The sequence below is a fragment of the Drosophila takahashii genome, chromosome 2R (assembly GCF_030179915.1).
Source record: "Drosophila takahashii strain IR98-3 E-12201 chromosome 2R, DtakHiC1v2, whole genome shotgun sequence".
NCBI classification, from domain to species: domain Eukaryota; kingdom Metazoa; phylum Arthropoda; class Insecta; order Diptera; family Drosophilidae; genus Drosophila; species Drosophila takahashii.
This window is the reverse complement of record NC_091679.1, coordinates 1,011,086-1,018,849: the sequence shown is the minus strand read 5'-3', so window position 1 is coordinate 1,018,849 and position 7,764 is coordinate 1,011,086.

The following is a 7,764-nucleotide window of genomic DNA, read 5'->3' as shown; positions in this document are numbered from 1 at the left end:
TGCATGTTTCCTTATATGCATTGTTTAGAATGTTTGTTAGGTCCTCTACTTCTAGTCCTAGTCCCGTATTCTTCTGTTACTGACTTTCGAGTAGACTATCTCACCGAATTTGTCCCAGTTTGTTCTACGGGGGTTACGTTTCGGTTCCGGCTTGCTAATCGGAATAGAAATTTCGAAGAAAATGTACCTGTGATCTGAAAAGGAATTTTGTTTCGACACTAACCACTTTTCAACCTTATATTTACTAAATTCTGTCTGTAAAGTGAGGTCTAACACCTCTTCCCATCTGTGAAATTCCCTAGATTTTGGGAATAGAAAGGTAGGTGTGTTACCTCTATTAAATATGGTGATTTTATCAAAAAGAGACTCCCCCCTTTCGTTGGTTTCCGAGCTTCCCCTTAGTGTGTGCCTCGCGTTAGCGTCGCATCCGACCACCAGGGTCGTCTTAGTGCCTTCCGCCCATTGCAGTAACTTGATGGCTGGCTCAGGTGGCCATGTAGGATGAGGCTATTACCATGGATGTCCCATCCGCCGCCACGAATCTGGCAACTGCTAGATCCGGTGTACTAAGATTGGGGCATAGAAGTGTGTTACAGTTATTCTTTATAATAATACCTGCTCTCGGCCTACCTGTCGAGTTAGTATAAAAGTCTCGAGTCCATGGTTCTTGAACGATGCCTATGTCAATGCCTCTCACTGAGAAGAGCTGCAAGATTGGCTGAAGCATGCGTACTGTGCTTCAGGTTAATCTGCACGACTTTAGGCATCGGTGTTGGGTGTTACGTCTGGGGTCTTGTCGTCGATGACCAGGTTATCCAATAGCTTGTTGGTGTCATCGACCTCCTCGAGAACATCATCCGGCTCTGCCAGGAAGACCTTGATCTTGGCCTTCTGTAGGCCGTACCGGATGGTGTAGTCGGCCCTCTCAAGCTGCGGCAGGCAGCGCTGGTTGATGGGGAAGAGGAACGGCTGGCTCGTCTTCATCTCCTTCTCTACTTTAAGTATCGCTCAGTCCTCTGTGTGCACTTCTGGGTTCTGAGTCCTCAGCAGCGAAAGCACCTTTCCTTGGTCAGTCTGCTCCGTTGGCAACCAAATGCGCGGCCTCCTAGGAATCTCCATGGCGTGGACGAGCCTAATACTAAGGCCTTCCCATGCATTTCCAATCTTGGCTATGCATTCCGCCAGGGAGGACCTTGAGAACGAGTCATCGCACTTGATCATCCGGTGCTCCCTGACCATGTCCGACGAGTCGAATGAAGGGATAGGACCATTTGGCACGACTGATAGCCTTTCAGCTATTATGTCGGCCACCTTGACCTCGATCTCCTCCCACTTCTCCGACAGCAGGCGTCAGTCGTCGTGCAGGTCGTCCAACAGTGCCATCGCGAGGCTGTCTTTGGCTACGTCGCTAAACTTCTTGGCCTTCTTCACAAAGGAGGTCAGTCTTGCCCTCCCCTGAGCGTCCTTTGTCCGTTTGGGTTGCCGCGTGCGAGTGGTCCCTTTTTGTTTTGGCCTGAGTGGCCTCCGGGCGCGTCCTCATGTATTCCTCGAAGTCTGCGATCTCCGCAATGCATCGAGTCTTGTCATCCGCATCGCGCTGCACTATGGGGAAAAAGTCCGTTTTTTTGGCATAAACGCAAAAAATAAAAGTTACTAATTAACGGTTAAACTTATTAGAACAATTTAAAAAAAAATTTTACGTGCCACCGATAATTTGTTGTAGCCTATCAAAGTCTATCGATTAACGTGCTCATCTCTAAGAAAAAAGCGCGCTAATTTTACTCCAAAGTTTCCCATCGTCGTGCAAAGTGTTCAGAGGGCGAAAAAATAAACAAAAATATGGAAAATTTACGTCAAGGTATGCTTAAATACTTCTCAAAACAAATTGTGTTGTAACTGTTTGCATTGTCCTGTTGTTTAATGTCTTGTGTATGTCTCTTTTAGCCGAAAACTAACAAAAGTTATTGTGTTCTGTTAAGCTTTAGTTAAGAATCTACGCCGATCGACGCAAGGTTGTAATATAAATGTATTAACAAAATGATAAAGAAACAGGTGTTATCATTGCTTTTTGCCCGTTTTTGCCCCTTTTTCAATAAATCACTGTTTAGCTGCATATGAATTCCGATGTTACAAACGATATTGAAAGTACGGAGGAAGACGAAGATGGTGAAATCAATTTCTTTGATTTGGATAGTGTTTATTTGGAAGCAGAACCTGAAGAAGAATGATTGAAGTTGGTGTCTAGGCATGGCAAACCCAATTTTTTAACTTTCTTGCTTGTTTCAGAGAGTTTCGATGGAGAATAATTAAATTTTATTTTATTAATATTATATCTTACATAAGTTATCTATATAAAAATGTTTTTTATTAATAAAAAAAATATTCTTACAAATTTTTAGGGGGTTGACCATAATGGGGAGGTGGTGGGTGGGTGGCTGTGGGTGGTGTTTTTACAACCGTAAGGTTTTTTCAAAAAATGGAAAAAACCGAAATTCTATTTGTGCATAAGGAGTATATATTATAATTTTCAAGGCCCTATCTTTAAAACTAGAGTTTATGCCAAAAAAAGGAATTTTTCCCCATAGTGCGCTGGTCAGTCTTGCCCTCTGCCTCATTCTTGGCAATCTTGCCGAGAATAAAACGAGCCCGAATGGCCTTGGCCTTGCGCTGCTGATGCGTAACAGTGGCTGCCTTGCTGGTACCCGGCTGTGTTCCGCTGTTGTGTGGCTTGATGTTCTTGGTGACTAGTCGGGTGCTGGACCTAGCAGCCTTCCGTTCCCATCGGAGCCGGAGCATCCTGTTCGCGGGCCTTCCTCGATGGTAGCGGAATCGGTTTGGGGTTTAACCTCCCCCGTGAGGTCCGAAGCTACGGTGTTAGCTTTCATTTTCAATACATAATCGCCCGCGTTGCTCGACCAGGCAAGCGCGGCGGGCCTGAGGGTTTTTGGGGGCTCTATGAAAAAGTCAACCGTGACTCCGGCCCAAAGCCGCGGCAAGGTCATTTCCGACCCAGGGTTGCCCGTCCCTGGTAAGGCTCCGTTAAAACACTGCTGGATTTACCCCTCAGCTGCAAACCTGAATTCAGTGGGCACGGGTCGCTCGACATGCCTGACTTGAGGGTAGGCACTTTAAAGACCTACCCAGGACCGCCCAACTACAATTCGTCAGCATCCATAGTCATAGCTAGACTATGGACCTGCTTCCAGCCGCCCTCACGGGGAGAGGTTAGTCGCACTAGAGGTGGAGAACTATCGATAGTGGGTGCCATCGATAGTCGGCGGTAGTTTATTTTAAACCATCGATAGTGTCGATAGTGCCATCGATAGTGGCTCGATAGTAAGGCCCAACAAAAAAATTGTTTAAAAGCAAATATATTATAAAAGTATTCTTTATTTAAACTAAGCTACTTTTTAAAAATAAAAGACTGAAACTGAAATACAATAAAATATCCTTTATTTAAGCCAATAGTTTCGATTCAAAAACAAAAGAATGTTTACATTTTTTTCCTTGAGCCGGGTTCGCCTCTCTGATATAATTTGGCCCGCCTTGCTGAAGGTCCTTTCCGACTCCACGGATGTAGCCGGAACGCAAAGGTATTTGCAGAAAAGGCTCCCAATGTCAGGGAAATCAGTTTGATTCACCTGGAAAAAGTAATATACTTAATTATGTGCAATTTATAACTCGGCATTAATTAATTCATACCTTCATCCATAATAGAGGGTCTTGTCCGACAATTGCCCTTTCCAGATACTGCCTCTTAATTAAAATTGCATCGGCTCTTGAGTTTGCAACTGTACTAATGGAGCGATCACCCAAAAAATCGAACAAAGTGTCCTGTAAACTTAAATCCGGTGCTACGGGTTGATTACTTGCGGTCTCTTTAACTGGAAAATTTACCAGCTCATTTTAAAAAAATCTTGCTGCTTCTTCAGCGTTTGAGCTATGTTGAAGTCCACTTTCTTTGAACCGTGGATCCAAAAGCGTAGCCATTCTGCAGACTGTTTTCTGCTCATATACGTAAATACGTTTCTTGATTGATTCCATCAATACTTTGTTAAAAGTTTGTCCTTGAAGAGTTTGTAGCAAAGGTACAACACCTTCGATTTTCCGAAAAAGTCCATATGTCATGGGAATAATAAGCGATATCGTTACGTATTTTCCGCCAGAAATTTTCTCGCTTGCTTGCTGAATGAAAGCCAATACTTTTTAAATATCTTTCAGCATAAGTATTTCCTCAGCAGTAAATGGATGCGGCGCATTCGTTGTTGATAGTAAAACTTTGGCAATGGCATCGTTCACTTTTATAATACGCTCAATCATGAAATAAAAACTATTCCACCTAGTGGGTGTTTCTTGCAACAGAGTATATTCTGAGCCTTCTTGAGCTTTTCATTTGATATGGTGCTTTGCTTAAAAATTCTAACGATTGATATACACTTAGTAATTAAAGCTCGAAGCACTGGGTCATCAACTTTTAGAGCATCTTGCACCACGAGATTTATTGTATGCGCAAAGTATGGCAGATTGGGAATATGCAATAGCTCACATGTTTTAAGCATGGAGCTGGCATTGTCGGTAACAATACATATAACTTTTTCCAAAATGTTCCACTCAATAAAAATATCCAGCAGAACAGTGATTAGTTGTGCTTAGAAGTTTTTTTGTTGCTAAGGATGCTATTTTTAATTCGTAGATATATGCGAAATCCCCCATCACAGTCAAAAAACTAGCATTGGCACTTGCTGTCCACAAATCACACGTAACTGCGATATTCGAAACATTTACAAGTATTGCTGATAGCTTGGCAGAAGTTTCGGTAAAACAATTATACATCAGCACATCTCTTAAGTGCGTCTTGCTGGGTAATTTATACCGAGAATCCAATTCCTAAGTGTATTGCACGAACCCTTCGTTTTCTACAATATTGTAGGGCTGCACATCTTTGGCAACCATATCAGTTAGAGCTTTATCTATGACGGTCTTTCTTTTAGAATTTAAATCATACACGACAGCTTTTTTAAAGTAAGAAGCCACAGAGTTCATGCTCGATCTGCGACTGCTGCTTGTAGATGCAGAGTCGTTCCTCTCAGCACGTACAACTTGTGTGCTCGATTTTGGGCTCTTACTTTTCACGTCAGGATGGAACCTTGTTAAATGGTCGCGCAAGTTAGATGTATTGCCGCTTTTCTTGTATTCCTTGCCACAATCGAGACATTTGGCATATTTCTTGTCGTCGGACCTTTTAAAATATTTCCAAACTTGTGAAATTTTCGACTTCTTTTTGTTACTCTGTCGATTTGGTTCCAAATCTTTTTCAGAGTCTGTGCTGGAGAAGCACTCACAGTCCGGCTTGTCGGCACTTGATGAAGACACTCGACGTTTACCTTAAATTTAACAAATTATAGATCAAAACATTTATGTATATAATATAGTAAACATACCCAGATTTAAAAAGCGATCCATATTAATTAAATTAATTTTTTCGTGTTTTTCACTTTTTCCTCGTATTTTGCAATTGACGCCGACATAGAAAATGCGTGAAACATTTTTTTAGGGATGTAAGAAGCGCACTATCGATGGCACTATCGATAGTGTATGGGCCACTATCGAAGGGGTCTCCTGCCATCGATGGTGGCTCGATAGTGCCAAACCATCGATAGTGGCGATAGTGCTATCGATAGTTGTCCACCTCTAAGTCGCACTACCATCGGTGCACACAGTTACGGCAGGGGACGAGTCCCCCGTTGGTCCCCCTGTGTACCCGACGGCTGACGGCCGTTCAAGAAAAGTAATTTCTAAATTTTAGGAAAATTTCTCAATTTGATGGATATTTTTCTAGATTCTAGAAAAATGCTTCTGCTTTTCAGAATTTTTTTTTTCTACATTTTAGAAAATTCCTTTCTAAAAAATAAGGTAAATCGCCATCGACAGAAATTCATGGCGAATTTCTTGATTTAATGGCGATTTCGCGCTGGTTTTCTTTTAAGTGTAACCCATCCTACTTTGTTCTAACCCTTGGCACACTTTTTTTCTTTTCTGCTTTTCAGAATTTTTTTTTCTAAATTTTAGAAAATTCCTTTCTAAAAAATACGGTAAATCGCCATCGACAGAAATTCATGGCGAATTTCTTGATTTAATGGCGATTTCGCGCTGGTTTTCTTTTAAGTGCAACCCATCCTATTTTGTTCTAACCCTTGGCACACTTTTTTAGCATCTCAATGCTGTTTTCACTATTTCCTCGTCTTAACCCAACTTAGTACCAGTTTTTCCTCATCTTAGCTAACCTAACTTTAGTCTCACGTGAAAAAAATGTTTCCTTACTATGCTTACCTACTTTAACTTGACTTTTTGTCCCAATGTTAGCTGGGGAACAACAGCTGGAGTTAAATATTTCCGGAAATAGGGAAAATAAAAAAAGCACCTAAAGCTCCAACTCTTTTGGGTGAAAACAGTGGGTGTAATTTTGGAGACGAAATTTTCCAACAATTTTTTTCGTGCGCCCCTGGTCTTTAACACAATTTAAAAGCAATGTTTTTTTTAATTTTTGCAAAATATTTTATTTAAAATTTTATCCTTTAGGTGATCCGTTATTTAATCCTAATTTATCCATGTGTGTGTGTGTCCTTGCGTTTCTCAAATGCAAATGTGACGAATAAAAGTTTTTCCCTGCTCTCCCCTTGAAAACCAATCCAAAATTTTTTTTAAAATCAAAATGAAAATTCCTTGTCCATTTTATGGACACTTTGACTTAGAATTGCATTAGATAATCCGAGAACGCTATAGTCGGGTTGGTGTCTCGACTATCTAATATCCGTCACTCGGCTAAAGGGAGTGCGAGGGAGATGGATATATAAAATTTGTTTGGTTGCGTATAACTTTTTAATGAATGGTCCGATTTGAAAAATGTCTTCTACATTTCGATAGGTACAAATATACACAACAAAATTGCATTTATACTTTTGAGAAATCTTTAAAGGTGTGAGCGCCAGACACAATTTAAAATCGTTAGTGAGCGATTGTGGGGGTTAGAGGGCGTGGCGCTCGGCTGAAATAATCTTGCGCTGCGTAGGAAGCCCAAGGATATGTGACCCTGATCAAGAGGGTCGGAAACGCTTCCATCTCCCTGTTACATACTTTTCCACGAATACAATATACCCTTTTACTCTACGAGTAACGGGTATAAAAATGCCTTACTGATTGTATAGCATAGATCCATACTTTAAAGTTTAAACCAAAAACGGATCCGATCGCATAATCGGTGCGGAAAAATTAATTAATTAATTAACCGAAAGTCGGTTGGGGCTCATTTTCTGGACTTTCTGGACAAGAAAGAAAGTTAACTTCGGCCAGCCGAAGTTTATATGCCCTTGCAGGTATGCCTACCTAAAATGTTGTTTTTACATTGTCAAAAACCAAAAAGCCTACTTTCTATAAAGTTTTTTCTATTATTTTGTTAAGTATTCCTATGGCATCCATAAGATACAGTGGTCCGATCCGGCTCGTTCCGACATATGTACTACCTGCAATAGAAAGAAGACTTTTGGGAAAGTTTCATCGCGATAGCTTTAAAACTGAGGGACTAGTTCGCATAGAAACGGACAGACGGACATGGCTAGATGGACTCGGCTATTGATGCTGATCAAGAATATATATACTTTATGTGGTCGGAAACGTCTCCTTCACTGCGTTGCAAACATCTGACTGAAATTATAATACCTTCTGCAAGGGTATAAAAATATGAACTTGTTTGGTTGAAAACTTTTG